General features: G+C 43.7%; 1 pseudogene across 1 annotated transcript in view; it reads left to right on the top strand.

Annotated features, from left to right (window-relative positions):
• LOC147732626 (nicotinamide N-methyltransferase-like) overlaps positions 1 to 20,613 on the top strand; it is a 170,856-nt pseudogene that overhangs the window by 88,428 nt on the left and 61,815 nt on the right. Inside the window, exon 2 of the transcript XR_015308480.1 lies at positions 8,545 to 8,746. The product of XR_015308480.1 is annotated as a nicotinamide N-methyltransferase-like (transcript). The remainder of the gene's footprint in view (positions 1 to 8,544; positions 8,747 to 20,613) is intronic.

The following is a 20,613-nucleotide window of genomic DNA, read 5'->3' as shown; positions in this document are numbered from 1 at the left end:
GTAGGATGCGTACTTCCTCACGAATTTCAGTGGTCTGTTTAGCTTGGTCTTGGGTTGGTGCCTCTAGATCCAAGACCCTGGTGCCCACCGAGTCTACATCTTGCTGTAGAGAGGTTAGCCTTTCTGTGAGGTCAGAGCGCAGTTGCTTCATCGTGGCTTTCATGTCCTGACTGAGATCAGATTGGAGTTCTGTCTTGAAGTCTCTAAACATATTCAGGAGATCATCCTTTGAAATGGCCATGGTGCCTGGTCCCTCGACGTTGCCAGATTTTGGGCGTTTGTCTATTGGTGTAAAGAAATCTGAGACCTTGTTTGTCTTCTTGGTCGTCGCCTTCTTAGGGGGCATAAGGGCGGGTCTAGGAAGACCCCTGGCGTACTAACAGAAAGACTGAGGTGTGCAAAATCCAGTGAGTGCCCTGCTGGCAAGTCCCTTTATAGGTAAGTATCGATCTTTTATTAGGTCCCCAGGAGCTCAGGGCATGGACGAGGACGTTGCCCCGCTGTTCGTCAGCATACATGCGCTGTATTGGTGTCTGGCTCAGCATGAAGGTGTGGTGCAGTTGGTGCGGCCAGGTCTGGGTACAATTAAGTGTTAAGAGCCAAAGTCCGGCCCACCCGGCGAGGAGACAGCATGTCCCTCACTCTTCTCGACTCAGCTCAGGAAGGGTATATGCGGGCCGAGGAGACCTGTGAAAGCCCACCTAGCGTAAGCAGACTCCGCTGTAATGGCTCAACCAGACTGACAATCTTCTCAATTCCCCTCCTCAGGGGGTGCCACCGATGTACCTAGGCGGCACTGTTCCCACTAACCTGCGCGCGTGGGCGCGCGCTCACGATGGTCTCCCAGAGCGCGCAGTGTCCTGAATTCAGCGCGCACTCTAAGAGACGTCCTTATGAGACCATTCCCGCTGCCGCTTTTAAAACGCGAGCGGCGCGAAATCCAGGCTGGAGGCAGAGTAAGAACATAGTGTTGCAGACTTGCAAAGCCCTTCGTGGGCTTCAACCCCCCACACGCACACCCCCGTGTGTGGAACCCCGGGCTGAGATAGCTTCCCAGACATACAACAGCCGCACCCGAGTACTTCACTTCAAGACCATTTGCACGTTAATTAGGCTTTGATGGGTTTCACTCCTTCTTGGGCCCCTGCATATCAACACCTCCGGGCTCCGACTGCTGGAAGAATTAGCCCCCCTCCCACGCCCTCTCATTGCTTGCTAATGATTTCACTCACATATGAGACGTTTCAAGGCTGCTTATCCACTCGAATGACTAATGTGTCACTCACTCCCCCGTCCCATGCGTGCCCGGAGCTTGCTTTGCTGATCAGTGGTCTGAGGCCGCCTCACCAGTCAGATTCCGAGGTAGGTGTAGTTTAGACGACCAAAGCCGCATTCACCAATCAGATTGGACTCGACTATAATGACTAGTCGATCATATGCTTCAAATCAGAGTCACCAATCAGAATGTTCAAGCCTAATTACCCATTCAGTGACGTTGCCTCTATAAAAGTCTGCCTCCAGGCCCTGTTCGTTCGGTTACTGGCTTAATGATGGCGCTGTTGATCACCGTCAGTTTGCTGCTGTTTTCCCAGCTGATACTGTGCACACCTGAGGTGAATGATTGGTAGTGCTGTGTTTCTTTGTAAAAGTAATAGTCGGAGCAGGGGGGGTTCTCTATTGTTACAGAACTTTGAAAAATGTTTTGCTTAGAGGCTGCTTTATTGGCATTGTAGGTGGAGCTTTGGCGTGTGGGTTGGGGTGTAGTGGGGGGAATATTTCACAGGGCAGTTCAAGAGAATACTAGTTTTAGGTGTTTCGAGGATATTGACCGTGTTTATTCGAAAATGGTTAAAGAAATACAGAGCTCCAGTTTCCCTAGTCCGTGCATGGTCCGCCAATCCAGTCCGGGCTTTTGTTGTGCACTCTGGGACTTGTAGTATTGTTTATTACAAAATAAACCTTGAAACTAAAAGTCTCAGAATGCCAAACTGAAACCTGGTATGGATGGGCTAGGCACGAGTGAACCTCGAGAGCTCTAGAAATGGGACAATATGTAAAACTCAAGATTTTTTTTATTTTGCTTTTTTTTAATACAGCATCGAGATTTTTCTTTCTTTGTAATACAGCACCTTAAGATAGAAAACATGTACGCTACTTAATCTATAGAGCCTAACCAAGCGATTTACCCCTTTTCTTATGGCGATAAAGTCTGATGAGAAGGAAAAAAAGCAAATACAAAACGTTGGTGTCCTTGCTTGTTGGAGTTATACCAAATGTCTCCTAAAATCATTGGGCCTTATTTATGAAGGACTTGCGCCACCGGTGCGTCACTTTTAACATGGGAAAAAGTAACGCACTGGTGGCGTAAGGCTTTCATAAATGAGGCCCATTGTCTGGGCGGTCAACCTGATGTCTATCCAGTGGAAGAACCCAGCAGCACCTCACCCAGAACGCCAGGCTTGGAAACGTGACTAGACAAAAGGGCGTAACATCCATTGGCCGAGTGGCTGAAAGGGCCCATTGTTGTCGTTTGTTTTGTATAGCGCCTCATAATATATGTCCACTGTCAACAAGTAGTAAGTAAAGTTTCAGCCCCCACGCAGCGCTGGCTGCGCACGCGACGCCGGTGATGAGATGTCGGTCACAGTTTATTTTTATTAATGTTCAGCAGTGCGCACGTCGTGCTCTGGTGCACTGCATCAATGCCATGCTTGCAATATTGTACAACAGGTTAGGTAGAGTAACTAATTGCATGAATTTTGCTCGCGAGAAAGTGTCACTCATAGTCGTTGAAATGTCACTCATAATTTCACTCAAATTTTTGAAATGTCACACATGGCAATCTGAAACCTTGGCAGCTATGTGCTTGGTCAGCCTTTCTAGAAAGATTCTCTGCTGGCAGCATTAGGAAAATAGCTGAGAGGGGGTGAGGAGGTAAAATTTCCTGCACTCCGCACGTAACTCCAGCGGGTCATTTCATTGGGGCAAAAACGTTGTTTTTCCTGTGTTGCTCTCTCCCCTCACTCTCAATTCCTTACAGGTTCCCTTCCTCCCACCATGCTAGGAGCTTTTCCCTATCTCAATGCGTTTTTGTTCAGCCTTTCTGGAAATAGGCTTTGCTGGCAGCATGGAACAAAGGTGAGTGGCGGGGATAGGGAGGCTAAGTTTGCTGATGATCCTGCACATAACTTCTCTTTTTTCACAGGAATACGTGCCTGTCTTCTAGAGGAAGGGACTGAGTTGCGCCTGAAATGAAGCTACTTTTTACACTCTCATTCAATCCCTGGCCCCTGTGCTGCGACTTCTAGAACGTTTTTTACTGTTGATAATGCGCTTAGAGAAGTGGTCATCTGTGTATACATTACTGTTAATATGCAGAGGTCACATGTTTCCGCTGTGGGTATTAAATAAACGTTACCTGCGCTTTCCTGCCAGCCCTAAACATTGTTTTAATGGCAGGCAGGAAACAGTGCGTTAATGCAGTGAAAGAAAAGTGTGGAAGAAGTCAAGCCAGTGCAAGGCCCGTTTTCAGGACAGCTTTTGTTTATGTGATATTAATATCCTTGAACAAAGATGACTAGTTACTTACGTAAATGCTGCATTTTTGGCCGACTAGACACACCTCAGAGCAATTTCACCAGCATTTTAAAATAAGCATTTCATCTATGGGGGCGACTCACAAAAGCATTTATGAGTAAAAGTGCAGGGGTACTCTTGCGAGCTTCTGTGAATTGGCCCAATCTAAAATACGAGAATATTAGGACCGTGTTCATATACATTTAGGAACAATAGAAAAGGCGGTTCCTATTTTGTACTTTGGAGGGAAGGGATTTAGACGTTTCAGGGCAGAGTCACAAACACATGTAACAGTTCCTCAAAAAGTATTACACAACATCTTGCTTCGCTTTACATGAATAGAGCACAAATTCACAACACTGTCCCTGCCATCACCGTTTCTAAACGTGGACAAAAAATTCTGCTTCACAGAACCTGGTGGACACCACAGATAGATACAGCAACTTAAAGGTGGATGAAGTCATGGAATTGTGAAACATAAGGGCAGGATATTGGTTGGAAGGCTTAGATTGGTGATACATGGTATTTTAAGAAAGGTCAACTTATCTCCCATCTTGGACACTTCACAGCCAGACCTAAGTTCTAAATGGTCTTTGCAGACAGAAGTGGCTAATATTGTGAAAACCTGAAATAAAAATTCAAAAAAATGAAACAATAAAGTATTGTGCGGTAATTGGGGAAGCATCAGGCCTATAATATGTTCAGCTGCAGCAGTGACTCGCTTCATGGCCAGTTTGCTATTGCTGTCTTATTGCAACAACTGGGCAACAAAGGCGGGGATGTATGTTATGACAGAAAGTGAGTGATGCCCCCATCTATATGCCACACTTACTAAAGCCAAAAATGATCCATAAATAAGTGAACAAGAAGCACACACTCCATCCATGCAAGGTAAATGCCTAACCCCACAGCGTACAAAGAAGGGAAGGGAGAGACTGCTTGGCTACAGCGCTGGCTCTGTGAAGCAGAATTTTCAGCACAGACATCTCATCACTGTACCCCACCCAGCAGTTATTAAATATAATAGATTGATCAATCCAAATAACTGACTAACATAGAACGACTCAAATTACATTCATATTTCACTATACTAATTCAAAATTAATCCTTATGGGTTCCAGAGTAGCATGCTACTCGCCAAAAAAAAGCGCTTCAAAACCCCATCAGGGGTAGCAAGCGCTATATAAATACAAACCTCTTTCCCTTTTCTATCCCGCCACCTACCCTTCTCTATCCAAATAACTGAACAACATTTCCACCACTCAAATTATTTCATATTTCACTATACTAATTTTCAACAATAATACTTTATGGGTTCCGGAGTAGCGTGCTACTTGCCAGAAAAGCACTTTAACATCCATTAAGGTTAACAGGTGCTATATGAACGCAAACCTTTCTTCCCCTTCTATCCCTCCGCTATCCTTCTCACTCCAAATAACTGACTAATATGTGTGGAAATGCACAGTCTTTTCAGTTTTTTAAGCAAAAGTTTGAAGGGATATTTGGCGCTGCACACACGCGCAATCTGGTTCCTGGTGCACATAGCCATGGCTGCAGCGCACAGAGACCCTACACTGCCGCACACAGAGGAAAATAATTAGAGGGAACATTGCTAGGCGGTGACAGGTCGCGGGACGGATTGCCTTTTTTACAGAGGCCCAGTTACCCGGGCTTCACTGGCCGCCATTTTGAGACCCCACCACGTGTCTCACCTGATGTTGTAGAGAAAGGAGAGGTCTAGCCCATGGGGTCGCACCAGCATCTTGTTCTGGTAGGGGAGGGTGGTGCAGCCTTTTAAGCAGGCCCCCGAGAATGGGGGTAGGGCAGCCCCCCGTTTCCATGGGAACAATCAGGCCCTGGCGTGTGGGTTCGCCTTTCCTAATGCAGCCATGGACCGCCGCTGGTGTAGAGGTGGTGTCTCAGATTAGGCAGGAGTACCTTCTAAACTGGTGCTTGCAATGGGACAAATCAGCCGCCATCTTTAAGTCAGGCATGCCACGTGGGGAGGTTCGTCTTCTCGGGCAGCGCAAATCATCCCCCGGTAGCAGTCCCCGCACCGCCAGAGGCAGCCTGCTGCATGTCGGTATGCCCCGTTGCGAAGTTAGCTGTGCACGCACCTGCGAGGGTTCGAATGTCTTCGGGAGACGGCAAGGCCCTCTATGGCGGTCGCACTGGTCCAGCGTCTGCTCCTCTCAGGGGATACTAGTGACTGTGCTATCTGCATGTCACCTCCCCAGCTTCGGTGAGTAGACTTGAGTTAATCGCCCCTGGTCTTCGCTCTCAGCACCGGCTCGAGCGTTGCTCTGGCGTTTTTCGTGCATAGTGCGCCATCTTGTTAAGCGCCAGCTCCCGGCTACGCTGTTTTGTTTAGAGTGATAGAATGACGTCTGCAGCACTTTGATATTCACCGATGGTGCCTCGCAGCCTCCGCTTCACGTTGGCATGCCACCCGACCGTCAGGGCTCCACACAGCCGCTCCCATGCATTCCGGGTTAACGCGCGGACTTGGAGCCGAGGCGAACTACGTCTGATCGGACATCTTGCCCATCCACTCCTCCCTTGGATTTTATTTTAAGTAGGATGTTACAAGCATCAGTTGTAGCCAGTTTTTTTTAAATTGGATTTAGCCTTGATAAGGTCCTGGAGGTGGACAGGGGATTTAGAAGTTTAGTAAGAGGGTTCAAGAGTCTTAATATGTTTAAGAATGGAAAGGATTGGAATTGAATAAATGTTTCTTTCTGGCAATATAGGCAATGTAAAGGCTCTAAAAAAAGGCTTTAAAGGCTTCCTAGTTATTGTGAGCAGAGGTTTCACTTGATTTGTTAAGCTGAAATAATTCTCTTATAAAGGAGGTAACTTCTAAAATATAAGTTTGATCAGATAGTAAGAAGTTGTTAAATCTCCATCTTGCATGTTTGGGGGTAGCAAGGAACACATTAAAAGAGACTGAAACAGGGGCATGGTCAGAAATAAAAATGGAGCCAATCTTGGAATATTGGAGAGAAGGGAGTAAAGGTTTTGAAACCAAAATATAATAAATACGAAACGTGATGTGATGAACATTTGAAATGAATGGAAACTCATGTTTATCTGGGTTACTAGTTTTCCATGCTTTATAGAGTGGACGAGAGGCAATAGCAGATTAAATTGCTATATGTGAATTATCTGGTTTAAATTTACAGTTTCTGTCAGAAAAGGGTTTCAGCCAGTTGTTGGAATCCCCAGCAACAATAATAATAGGGTTAGTAATGGAAGACAATTTTAGTTTTTTAATATACCAAAAACCCGGATCTGACTTAACCGGCCCATAAATATTGAAGAAGGTGGCCTTTTTAATGTAGACAATGGCATTAAGTAATATTCGTCGTCCACTTGTGTCACATTCAGTAGATACAATTTGAATTTTTACAGATTTGTGACATAGCATGGCAACATCACCCTTACGGTTGACAGCAGGAGAAAAAACAACCTGACCCACCCATTGATGTTTGAGCTTGAGTGATTCAACAACATTACAGCTGATCTCTTGCAGAAAAGCAATCTGACAATAAATTTTTGATAAATGAGAAAATACCTTTCAAAGCTTAACAGGATGACCCAGACCACGGACGTTCCACAATACAACATTAAACATGTTAATGTTTAAAAACAAGGGTACAGGCACAATGATGATGAAATGCAAAGACAACAATGGAAACAAAAAGGCACAGTTTGTCAAAAATCGGGTAACATGAAGGTATTACTAAAACATAAAGAAGTGAAACAAATAGGCACTCGTATAATTATAGAGAAAGGAGAAGGAACATAGAAACACTAGAGGGTGAAAAGGAGGGTATAGAGATAGAGGGAATGAGAGAAGAATAAAGGAGATAAAGAAAAAAGGGACAGATCAAGGACATAAAGCAAGATATGAAGTAAAAAGAGGGAGAAACGTGGACAGGCATGTCAGCACCCAGAACCAAGAGCAACAATGGAGAGAAAATAAAAAGAGAGAGACAAAAATAAAGAGATTCAGGCCGCTTCACCCATATTTGAAAAGCAAAAGTTAGAGATTACAACCAGAAATGAGAAGCCTTGAAGTATTAACAATTTAACAGTTTAAGGACATTGAGCATTTGTGTCCACAGGTATCTTGGTAATGGTTTGCAAAAACAGTCTTTTTTAGTTGGGTCTTTGAACGAGCGAGAAACACCTTCATAAGTAATTTTGTACAATGATTGTAAAATGATGAGTAATTGTACAATGATTCACACATGATTATAATGAGAGTTGCGAATAATTATCGGTGACAGGCACCTAACCACATAGCAGGCTCTGAAGCGGAAAATTATAGAGGATCCCCCTTGAAACAGCATTTGAATTTATCAAAAGGTCTATAACTTTAGTGAGGTAGCATCGAGGCCAGCAACCCCGCTCTGAAAATTGTTCCAGCACAACTGAGCCCTACCCAGGATCTCTGCCTCTTCCATGCCTGTCCTGAGGCCTTTTCTTCGGTCGTAATCCATAAGGGCTGTGGAGGTGGTGGAGCTGTGAGTGGTGGTCAGGCTCCTCATGAGAAGACGAGGTAGATTTAGCCAGATTATAGAGTACTATGTAAATGACACCCTCAGAAATATAAAGATGAATAGTGCCTCTTGGCTGCCTACAGCACTCATAAAATAAACAATTAGAAAGCCACAAGTATGCTTTGATCTTTGAAAAATATAGTATGGTTAAATGAGCCTTACCACGCTGATACTGCACTTACTGTCATGTTAATTTGGATTCAATGTTCGTTAGAAAGTCTTTCTAGATAACCAGTCATTTTTATTACTGTTCTCTCAACCCTTTACAAAATACGTATTTATTATGATTTTCTGACATTCTCCTTAACAATGTATAAACCTAGGGTTGGGGTGAATAATGCAAGTAAGTTTTGCAAATACACTTAGCAAACCGCATTCATTATTCTACTAACTCTCCAACCAGGTGCTGTGAAAGGAGACACTCTGATTGATATTGGGAGTGGTCCCACCATTCACACGTTACTCTCAGCTTGTGAAGTTTTTAAGGAACTTATTGCTACAGACTACAGTGACCAAAATCGGACAGAAATCGAAAAATGGTGGAAGAAAGAGCCAGGAGCCTTTGATTGGAGTCCGATTGTGAGACATGTTTGTGAGCTCGAAGGGCTCAGGTAAGACTAGTCCGTGGTTGTTGCGGCCTTTTAAGTAATAAATAAGCTCAGACGCAGACGTTTTATGAGCAATAAATGATGGTTCTATCAGGAACTGTTGGACATAGCCCTTCCTGCAAGGTCACCCCCAAACATTTTGGCTTCCTCCTCCCCTTTTTGCTGAAATCGTTTTTGTTTGTTTTAGTACTCTGGGCACTTAACTACTGCTAACCAGTGCTAAAATGCATGTGCTCTGTGCTTTCAACATGTTAACATTGGTTTATCCACAATTGTCATATTTAATTTACTTATAGGTCCCTAGTAATGTGCACTACATGTGCCCAGGGCCCGTAAATCAAGTGCTACTAGTGGGCATTAAGCGAACAATGATGGCCAGTGGAACATTCTAGAGCACCTACTCGTGTAGTTTTAAATTATCAGAGAGGACACAAAAATAGTTTACAGTTGCCCACCTTAGAGTATGGTTTGCCACCAATAAACAACACATATTAAGCTTCACACAAAAAACTCTAAGAGGCAAAATGAATATGCAATCGGAGTGCACAGCACAGATGCCAAGCACAAGCAATTTGGAACAAGAGGAGGTCTTTAATTTTCTGATCCTTTATTTCAGATGTTAAGATGTAAGACAAGTACAGCCAGGTAAGTACAGCAACTTGTGTACTCTGATTGCATGTTTATTTTGCCTCTTAGAGCTTTTTGTGTGATGCTACTAGTGGGCCTTCAGCACTGATTGTGCCACCTACTTAGGTAGCCCTTTAAACATGTCTTAGGTCTGCCACTTCAGAGCATATCTGTGCAGTTTTAAACTGCCATGTGGACCTGGCAAATTAGTAAATTTACTAGGCCAAAACCTTCCTTTTTAATACAAATCATTTATCTCTAAGGTATGCCCTGGATAGCTTAAGACCATTTAGACTAATGTGGTAACCCAGTATCCCTCAGAACCTGGGAAATCTAGTGGTATGTAACAATAATCGATTTTGTAGGAGGGTGCACTATTTCTTTTCAAAAACTCTTAGGGGCCGATTTTAATGTCGTTAGGAAAGTATTCCCAACAAATCGGGTTAGGAATGCTTGTGAAACAGTCGTATTCTGGGAGTCCTACCGACCGATTACGATGTGTCCCGATGCTTACGGACTCGGTTTGGTGGTACTCCCATTGACATCAATGGGAACCTGAGTGCTGAACGAGTACACAGGCTCACAATGGAAAAAGGGGTAGTTGTGGAAAACCTTTCACCCTGTGACAGGCCACCCATGATTCTTGCCACACTGTGCTTGGTTGGGAAGGGGGGTCCCTTGGGTATACCCACAGGCCCCATCCGGAGGCCTACGGGTGAAGGGGGCTTGCTACAGGCCCCCAAAGACCGATTCCCAAATCTGTTTAATCTCAGTGAAACCAATTCGGAATGTCTGTCCGAATCGGTTATCATACTCGCTCATTCGGAAACCAACTTAATTGGGCTGTACGATTTGGATCCGAACGACTCGGGCTGACTGAATCCTGTTCTGAACCAATTCGGACAGCCAGGAAAGCTTACTTGCATCATACTCAGTCGTCTGGAAAGGTGACCAATTTAGTAGGAAACAAGGGTCCGAATCGGATTCGACAATACCCAATCCCATCCGGAACCCTTCCTAACGACCTCTTAGTCTCCGGTTTAACTAGGAGTTGCCAAATAGATTGTACGGGTAAAAAAAAAAACAAGTGAACACCAACAAAAAAAGGTGGAAATTTGATACGGTATATTGCCAATCATATATCTTGGAGTGATTCAGATAATAACATTTCACGACAACATACAGGACTGTCAAGTAACATACAGTAACACAAGAAATACAAAATTGACATAGTGTATCAAAAGTGAAAAACATTAAATATGCAAGACATTAACCGGTGTAACATAAAATACACAAATGATTCAGTAGGGTGTCCGTTGCAAACATATATATGTTCAAGCATATATCCTTATTGCTTGGATGTGTATCATGCCTGACAAAGGAAAGGAGCACCTCTAATTATCATCGACTTTTTGACTCATTAATATTATGTACTCTTGTCAAAATCACCACGGTTCTTCATCAGGACTAAGAAACAAAAAAACAGCCTTTAGTAAAGGTTTATGCAGCCTCATAGTTGGCATTCTGTTCCAACAGAAATGTTGTGTCAACAGGCACATGGCCCTTTAGGTTTGTTGGAGGGGGGACCTTAAGTCGCTGGAAAGTCTTTCTCAGAGAAGGTATGAAGTGGCAAAGACAACGATTAGACTCCCATGAGGGTACGGCGTGATGACCAATGCCTCAGAGATTCAAATCAGATTCTCTTGTTGGGTGCTAAGGTGAATGAATCACGTCTTGCGCAAATTGTTTTTTGACTACTATAAGGCCTATCTCTCCCGTAGGATACCATTGGGATACCTTATTACATTTTATAAGTGTAATTTCAAATTTGGAAGAGATGGGACCCCTAAGTTTGGTGTCTCTGGAATCACAATTTAGAATCACAAGTTATAGTAAATTCTGATTTTAAGCTATAATTCTGAAAATGCCACTTTAGCCATTTGTTGCCTTCTGCCGGTTTCTGAATACATGTCTGTCTGGGGTGGATGACAGCTGGTATTTGTCAATTGCCTCTAGACTGTCAAACAGAAAGGGAGCTTAGGGTGACTGAAGAGCCGTCCATATCCTGATAGACAATCCTGGGCACAGTGAGAAGGAGAAGCTGACACTAACACCTGAGTAGGCTGTGACCGGTCCCCACACAAAGGGCTGCATACCTCATGAGTCTGGAGCCAGGGCAGGGGCTCAGTGTACTTCCAAGGCACCTCTTTGAAGACTCCCCCCCTTTACAGGTACAACTGGGAATAAGTACTTGACCTCTGACACCACCACTTCAGCACACTTCTAGACCTGTGGATTTACCCGGTCTAGCGCGACCAGATAGCCCCGGTTGGAGTTTTATGTTTTTAGGCACTTTATTTCAGTTTATACTTTAAAAAATCATAACTCTGGTTATGCTTATTAGATTTGTGTTGTTTTTGTGTTTTGTTCATTAAATCAATACCAACAAATTGAAAATTAGACATGCTGCAAAGAATGAAGGACACGGGTGAGGGGGTAACAAAAAGCATCGGCAAAGTAAGCCACCAGTCTTAAGACCCAGCAAAAAGGGAGTAGATTCAGCTTTCCAAATTTTTCAAACCCATAGGTGATGAGGGCATAGTGACCGTCCAAGATGTAGAAGGCAACATCAGAGAGAAAGTTCTCACCAGCCCTCAGGGAGAGGCCATGTAGGGGGCCAAGAGGCAACGGCCCAGCTAAGGTGTCATTGTCCGATAATCGAAGAACACAGCTGCAACCTGTTAATCAAACAGTGGATCAAAGCTAACAAAGTCCAGTCAGAGCAAGACCCCCCAACCCAAGTGGAAGTTACAGGTCATACTGCGACAGCAGCAATACACTTTGCAGCAGATAACAGAAGAACCATCATATAACGAGAAAGAGCTCTATTTTTCTAACCAGTTGTGGAATCTTTTTGTAGGTTTTTTCACAGTTTTACTGTTTGAAGTTTTGCAGACATACTTTGCACATTGCCTCTCAAATTAAGCCTGACTGCTCTGTGCTAAGCTACCCAGGGTGTGTTTGTGACTTGCCCTGACTAGGATTGTGGTTCCTACTTGGATAGAGTGCATACCTATGCCAACCAGAAACCACATTTCTGACATGAACTAAGGCAGCATTTTGAGACTATGCCAGGAAAAGCTGCTGTACTATAAATTAAGCTTGGTATATAGTTGTTTTGCGCTTTGGAATGGAGCACACAGAAAGAACACAAATTGGTCTAGCAAACGTACCAAATGGACTAATTTAATATTGGTTTTCTATTCACCATAAATACAAGAAGGCCTGTTAATTTAGTTCATGGTTCCACGTTCCTTGGCTAACCACTTCAGAAAAGAAGAGGGCTGTCAGAAGTGAGGGATTTGAATACTGCGCATTTACGTTGGACATGAATATCTTTTCAAGATGTGATACACATATACATTCAATAACTGTACTTTTGGTTATTTTAAGTGTGAGACAAAGCCACTTTAAACTATTCAGAGACGTTTAGTGCTATCACGAGAGATAGATTAATAGGTGAGTGCAAAGTACTTTTCCTTGATGTGTAGCTATCACTGCTTGGTTGTACGTCCTCTGCTTTGGTGCCAGATGCCAGCCTAAAATGTGCTGTGTTCATTGTCTGTGCTGGAACCCTGCAGCAGGGATTTGAGATGCTCATGGTGCTGTGGTGTAACCCTAAGCGCACAACAACACATATCCCAGTACTGATATCAGTTGCTCATCATTTCATTATACCATAAATGACACTTGATGTGACCAAAAAACATGGGTTTTTATTTCTTTTCGATCAATTTGAAAGTTCATTGTCTCATTAAAAATCAATTTTTAGAAGTTTTCATCGGTTTTCACAGGGACAACATATAAAAAAACAAATTATCAACAGACCACAAACTTGATTTTGCATATACTACATATATTTTACATCACAAACTGTATCGTTGGACAAAACATAGACATGACGTAGACAACAAATTCTACTTAACAAATGCAATAAGCTTGAGTTCCGTGCTTCGAAAAGAGTGAAGATAATAAAGAACAGAAAAGATAAATGAATAAGTGAAACAAAAGAATGACAAAGTCCAAACAGGTTGAAAGTTTTAAGACTGAGTTTGTTACACAACATTGTTAAGGTCAGGGACCAGACAGTGTACTATTCAAGGCACCCAACACAATGTTTAGGCTATTTGACAGTCCTTCACAAGATATCAAAAGAAGGGGTTAGCCTGATAGTGTATTTTCACACACTTCTTTGGTCACAAAGTTGTCGACGAGTTTTGAACCCAAATGTAAATTGGTAGGGTTCTCCTCAGGACCTAGAACTCATAAAAAGCTCTTTTTGAGATCGACCAGTCTCTTCCGTTAAATGTCTCCTAAGTCAGCCTTAATATTCTAGCTCTACCATTGTGTATTGGGAAATGCCTTCATGTAGCCTTTTTGTGGTTGGAGTATGGCCTCTTTCTTAAGCAATTGAATTATTTGTTCCTGCAATTTATTCTGCCAATGTGAGGGGGGCCGCTTGTGTCTTGATCTTGAGGTGACTCTTTGAGTGAGCTTTTTGGAAGGATGGGCGCAACTTTTCAATCTTGCGTTTGTCCCTGAAGCTTTTATTTTATGAGCCGCACCGCCCGAAACCTTTGTGTACCTGAGCCTGGGGATTCTTGGCCTTCGTGACATGACGGGTCGATAAGTTCTCTACTTCACTGTAGAAATGGCAGTGAGAAAGTCACTTGGAGATGGCCCACTGTTGGAGATGGTTAGCATCTGTATGGCACTAATGACTGAAACTGGAGTTTCAAATGACTGATCATGTTTGCTTGTGCCTGCCTGGTGGAAAGCCTTAGGAGCCAGAATTGGTGAATTGCATGTGACAAAGCTCTTACAATGAAGACATTCTTTTGAGCATTGCTTATGATATTCCTCCTGAACTTTGCAAGGATTCAGGTTGTTTTTTTTCATCGGACTCCGTCAGCATTGAATGACTGGGGATCTTCTCACTTCTTGACCTTCTGTGATGCCTTACTTTCAAACAAAAGGACAGGTCATTGGCTATAAATCACAACAGAGCACTATACCCAGGGAGCAGAGCCCTAACCTGATAATCTTAAGCTTAGTATTGACACATGCTGATATATGCTCTTGAACTTGTTCCAATATGAGATCATTAAACTATGCTTTGTCCTGAGTTTAATTACTTACACATTCTGGATGCGATGGGGGGATTTTGAAGAGAGGGAACCCTAATTCCTTTGTCACCTACTGATTTTACTTTACTTGCTAATTGATGATTTGACTCTAAGGCAGGTCCCCAAGTAGCAATCCTGAAAGGCTTCCCAGCACTGGCAGTTAATGCTCATTGTAACCTAGCACCATGAGGTGATTGAAGGCCATACAGTCTGACACATCTCACCAGAGCCAAATTGTACCACCAAGAAGAGGAACCAAGGAGGATGGAGAAAAGTCTCAATGGGAGACACTTTCCAAAATCCGTACTGATGAAAAATTTGAAAGCAGACTTCAGATCAATTAAAGAAATGTGTGTACAGCAGTCCGGTGCAAGATCGACCAGCTTACTATGGAAGTTAACCTGCTTCAGATGGATCACTGCAAGTTGGCTGACTGGATAACTGCAGTGGATTAGTAGGTGAGGTCCCTTGACCCCATGGTGGTGGAACTACTTGACAAGGTACGAGATATGGTAGGAAGAATATTATTCTTTGAATGAAGGTCTGAGAACATTGAGAAGCATTACTGAAGTAGTAACATTCAGATTGTGGGCCACCCAGAAAAGACTGCGAGTCCATCATTGGAGTTGTTTCTACGGGGCTGCGTCAGTATGATGGTGGTGCTGAAGTGCCACTCTATTTTTTTTTTAATAGCAGAGAGCCCCAGTCTTTGCTGCAACCAAAGGCCAAAGCAGAGCTTATATCTTGAACTATAGACATTTAGATCTTGTATTTCAGGGAGCAAAATACATTGGCCCTATACATTATGAGAATAGCACAGTACGCATTTTCCCAGACTTCAGTTGGGCAGTGCAACAGCAAAGAAACTCTTATAGACACATTTAAAAAAGGTTCGAATAAAGGGGTTTAAATATATAATCTTATTTCAGACAAAACCAAAGGTGATTCCTGATACCAGAGCACACTTTTACAGCACTGCTAAGGAAGCATGGATTAGACAATTGATAAAGCTGGACCGCAGGGTGATACTGATGCAAGCAAGAACTGTGGCAATGGTGAGAACGAAGGAGAAACAGGAGGGCCTGCTAGAAAGAAGAGTTAAGAAGATGTGCACATACTTTAATGGTGGCCCTTTGAGAAGACTACAGACAACATGAGGGTTCCATTCCCTGAAGTGCCAGTTCGGAGGAAGTCCTTACAGTATTGCACATGTGCGGCAGTGCTTTAAACGGACTGAAATTGGTGAGGAATATCTAAAAGGGGCATAGCCAAAGAAAGAAGTGTAACCAAGTGTTCTTTCCAAGCTGTATGACTGGAAACAAGTGAACAAAAATCCTGTGCTTCACAGTGCATCAAACCCAACCATTATTTGGGTACCATCGTAAGTTTTCTGTTACTACATCCTGACTTAAACCAGCAATAGACCTACAACTAAAACAAGCGAGACCTATTGGCTTTGCAAATGCTTTTTAGCTCTATCAAATAGATGAGTAACATTGATTTTGTTGTGATAATGTGAGCTGAAAATGCTTCCCTTTCACACCAATTTTGTCCGCAGTAGCTCAATCTGTAGAACACACACTTTTTCTTCCCACATATTTCTGAAATCCTCCCTCATCTTATCTCACTCATCATCACTTTCCTCTTCAGCACTGTCCTTTCACTCTCTCCTGCACATACTTCCTTTCATCTCATTTACTTCAACTTCCCCCATCCACTCATCTGCTTTAAGCACTGCATTTTATTTTCCTTTGATGATGTTGTATTTTGAAAGTTGTGTAACTCCTCCACATTTTCCCACAGTTAGAATGTATATGTGACCATTGCTCTCTGTGGTCTGTGGATAGGTCAGCAATTGGAAGTGCATGTAGTCCAAACACCTTTAGGATCCACTGACAGACATTGTGTAAAATAGGAACTACATTCTGCCTTAACGCCAGAGCTCTCAGGCACATCCTGTCATAATTACACATCCACAGTTTCTACTTAATAAGATGCCTGGATGGACTCACTTCACAAAATACACTGGTAAAAGTCATATATTGCCGAACAAACTGCAAATACACAGCTTTTAGTACAAAAATCCTCTCAGTTAAAGCATGATCAAATAAAAAGTAGGGAAAATGGCCGATTTAACTGATGTTGAGATTTTAAAATACACTAATTTGAATATTCAAAGGACCCCACTGCCTCTTCATCTGCCTCATCAGTCGTCGTTACATGACTGATAATAGCATCAGCTCAGGGACAGGACATGAAGCAGCAGCAGGTACCTCTAAAAAAATGCTACAATTAGTGCTGTGCTGATGTATAGCTTCCATTGGTGTAGTGACACCGGGTCCCAGAGTGGACCCATACATGCTTATTTTTGCTGTATTTCACAGTTCAAACAGTGGCCATGGGGCCCATTTTCTTCCTTGCTCTAAGACCAATGCCGCACTGGCTACGGCACTGGTGCTTTGTACGTAAATTACTCGGCCATTCGAAGATAATGGTAGTGCCAAAATTAACATTAATGGTAAAAATGTGGGATATTTAATAGTTAGCTTCCAATAAAACTAGGACTAATGACTTAACATGAGGGAAGGAGACAGCAGGTCTGCCTCTCAAGTGCTTGATAAGCAATGTGGAAATCATGCACAAAGAGTTGAAAACATAATATTACAATTTAGGGTGAAAATAAGAGACAAATAGTTCATTTAGTGGTTGATGTATACAACATGCAGCCAAATAACCTGGTATTAATCCCATCGTCCCGCTTAACCAAATTGTGTGACCTTTGACAAATATTTTAATTTACTAATCCTCCATTTTCTTCATTATCCCATATGAAAGAACCTTCAAATAGGGGAGTTCACAATACCAGTCATCAAACATATTGTGTTTGATTTAATAGACGATAATCGGGACCACTGGAATTAAGCAGCAGGGGAGGGCCAAATTATGTGGCTGGGTTGAGTAAATTATGCATCAAGAAAAGGCTAATTATGTGGCATAATGCGCCACATTTTGTGATAGAATTACTTCACTATTTTGTCATTTCTACACTGTCTGGGCACTGGTTGCACCTCATTAGTACCAGATTATGTAATACCAAATATAGCAATAAGCAATAGAAAGGTGAACAGTCAACCTTTGCAAAGGGCCTTCCACTGTGCGGCAACATGTGATGCTGTATTTTTTACTTACTTTTGAACCATTTGAGCTAGAAACAATTTTTTGTTAAAACATGCAGATTATGCAACAGATGATGGATCATGTGGCAAATATGGCAAATCTGTAATTATGCGAAAACGCTGCGGGCATACAATCCCATAATTCCAATGACCCTGACTATGATATTGCTTTTTCTGTAAGAATGTTCGCCAAGTACAACTTACTTGCCTCTTATTTCAAAAACATGTTGCCCGGGCGAGGTTGGGGCAAGTATGGTTCTAAATTGACTTTTAGAAACTCTCACCTTTAATAAGTACCTCTCCGTGCAGTGATAAGCTACTGCATTTTAAAGAAAGGTGCTTTTTGAATTTTGAAGAGACGTCATCATATTTTATGTGATGTTTATTGCGTGATTTAGATGGTTAACAGGGCTCAGCTCATACAAAGGCTAAAATTGCCAGCACTGCTGGCAGAAAAGTCAGCTGGCTGATCTTTATCTTTTTAATTCTCACCCCAGGAGTGGAATGTGTGAGCCAAAGCCGTCCCTGCAGCATCAACTGCCTGCTCCTACATACGAACAATGCCCAGAGCATAGACTCTAAAACGCATGCAGCAACTTGCGACCCTGTGCAGCCCTAGTGCTGTGGAAGGGAAACTAAACTGCTGTTCTCCTCTGTGCTTGTACCACAATTAAGTTTAAGTCAAGTTTATTAAAAGATTTTTATCTACAATGAGATCAACAATAAAGCGACATAAGCATTTCATCACTTAATACATTTTTAGGAGGATAAGAAAATTAAGAAAATTAAAAAATATGGCAGTACATCAATCAATTAATTTCATTACTTATTTCTCACTTAATACATTATTAAGAAAAAAATAAAGAATTAAAATGTGCGACACATCAGTTTATTTTGTTGGACAGTACAGTAGCTGAACTGCTGCGCTGTTTTGTTTTGCAATTTTTTTAAAAATTATGTCATTCCATAAAGTGCATAATCTGTCCTCCCAAAGGGTGTGTTCAATAGGCCGTGCTGAACTGCAAGGACCAAGCTGCTGGAAGCAATAAAAACAAGCATTTGCAATGCAATAGGTCTCGCATTTACGCAAGTTTAAGCTATTGTCCTATTACTTACCGGTAATTTCATTACTCCGGGGCCCGTATGCCTCAACGCCTTCATCACAAAGTTAGATAATCCATCTCACTGACAGAAAAAAAGAACAAAGGAATGCTGGACCTACCCTCCCCCTCCCGCAGGGAGTACATAAGCGTACAGGTCCCAGCATTCCCTCTGAAAAACCAAGCCAAGGATGAAGGCCGGCAGATCGGGAGGGAGGGAGGGAGGGAATCCATGAAGGTGTCGAGGACTACGGTACCCGGAGTAATGAAGATTACCGGTAAGTAATAGGACATTACCCCCAGGTCCCTCCGTCCTCGACACCTTCAATACAAAGTGAGAAATACCAAAGAAGACCCCGGCATTCATCCAAAAACACAACAAACCACCAGGATACGAAACAAACCCAGGGATTCATCGACAAAAACAGAAGAAACCAGGAGCGAACACAGCCAAGACCAGAACCAGCAGGAAGGGACACAGGACCCGGCAGCCCCACAAGGACATCCCCCAAGAACGCCAAAGAAAGAGACGGCCAACAGAGCGCAGGCACAAGCACCCAGAACAAAAGGAAGGAGAAGCACAGGCCAGAAACCGGCCCACCACCCCAAACCAAAAGAATACGGCCCAAAGAGAGACCAGAGGAGGAAAGCCGGCGGAGGAGGCCCCAGAAGCAATAAGAACCTGAACCAACCGACAGACAGGGAAGGGGAAAAAAAAAACCCCAGAAGAGCAAAACATCCCACAGTGAAGGAGGCCACCAACCAAACCAGGAAAGCCACCAAACCCGGAACAGCATGGGCAAAGGAGGCCAACCCAAAGACCAACGCACAGAGACGCCCCAGACACCAGCCGAAAAACAACCAAGCAAGAAGAGGCCAACAGGACCAGAAATCAACAACAAAGAAGCCCAACAAGGGCCGGCACAGAGCCACCGGCCACAACCCCCCGAAAAACCCAACCCCAAAAGGGAGGGAAAACAAGACCGGAGGGGAGCACAGAGCAAACGGGAAAACCCAGCAGCCCCAAAACCAGGCACAAAGGACAGCACAAAGGAGGCGCCCACACGGCACAGGACCGCTTAGCCACCCCACACCCAGGCCAGGCAAGCTGCAAGGGCAGGAGCATCGTAGAAAAAGAAAACCCTGGGTGCACAGCAACCAGCCCAGCAACACCGGAGAGGAGCCTAGCAAACAGCAAAAGGCAAGGCAACAACGCCAAAGGAACCAGGAAGCCAGGACCAGAGCCAAGCAACCTGACCAAGTAGGGGGACATGCAGGGCCAACAACCCCAGAAGTAGCCCACGCAGTGCCCAGACCAAAAACAAAGGGCAAGATGATCCGGGAACCACCAGCCCAACACCGCAGGACCACACGGAAGGCCAAGCAGGAGGAAGCAGAAAGGCAGAGGGCCAAGCACCAGAAAAACCCCAGACAACCCGCAGCCAGGAGGGAGAGTGCCGCAGAGTCAAGAGCACCACAGAACCGCACCCCAACCACAGAGGGAGGGGGGGCACCAAAACAAACCCACTCCAGGAACAAAACCCGGGGAAGCATGGGAGGCAGAAGCGAGCCAGGACACCAGAACCAGGAAAAAAACAGGAAACGTCCGGCAAAACACTCCCAACAGCAACCCGAAAAGGGGCAACAAAGCCAAAGAACCCAGGAGGCCCAGCTTGAGGCCAGCCCGAACCAGCAGGAAGCCCGCAGACCAGGATCCAGAGGACCCCAGAAGGACCCAACAGGACGCCGCCACAACAGCAGAGGACCCCGCCAGG

The sequence above is a fragment of the Lissotriton vulgaris genome, chromosome 2_1, assembly GCF_964263255.1.
Source record: "Lissotriton vulgaris chromosome 2_1, aLisVul1.2, whole genome shotgun sequence".
NCBI classification, from domain to species: Eukaryota; Metazoa; Chordata; class Amphibia; order Caudata; family Salamandridae; genus Lissotriton; species Lissotriton vulgaris.
Note: the sequence above shows the minus strand (reverse complement) of the source record. Positions and strands in the feature narration are given on the sequence as shown.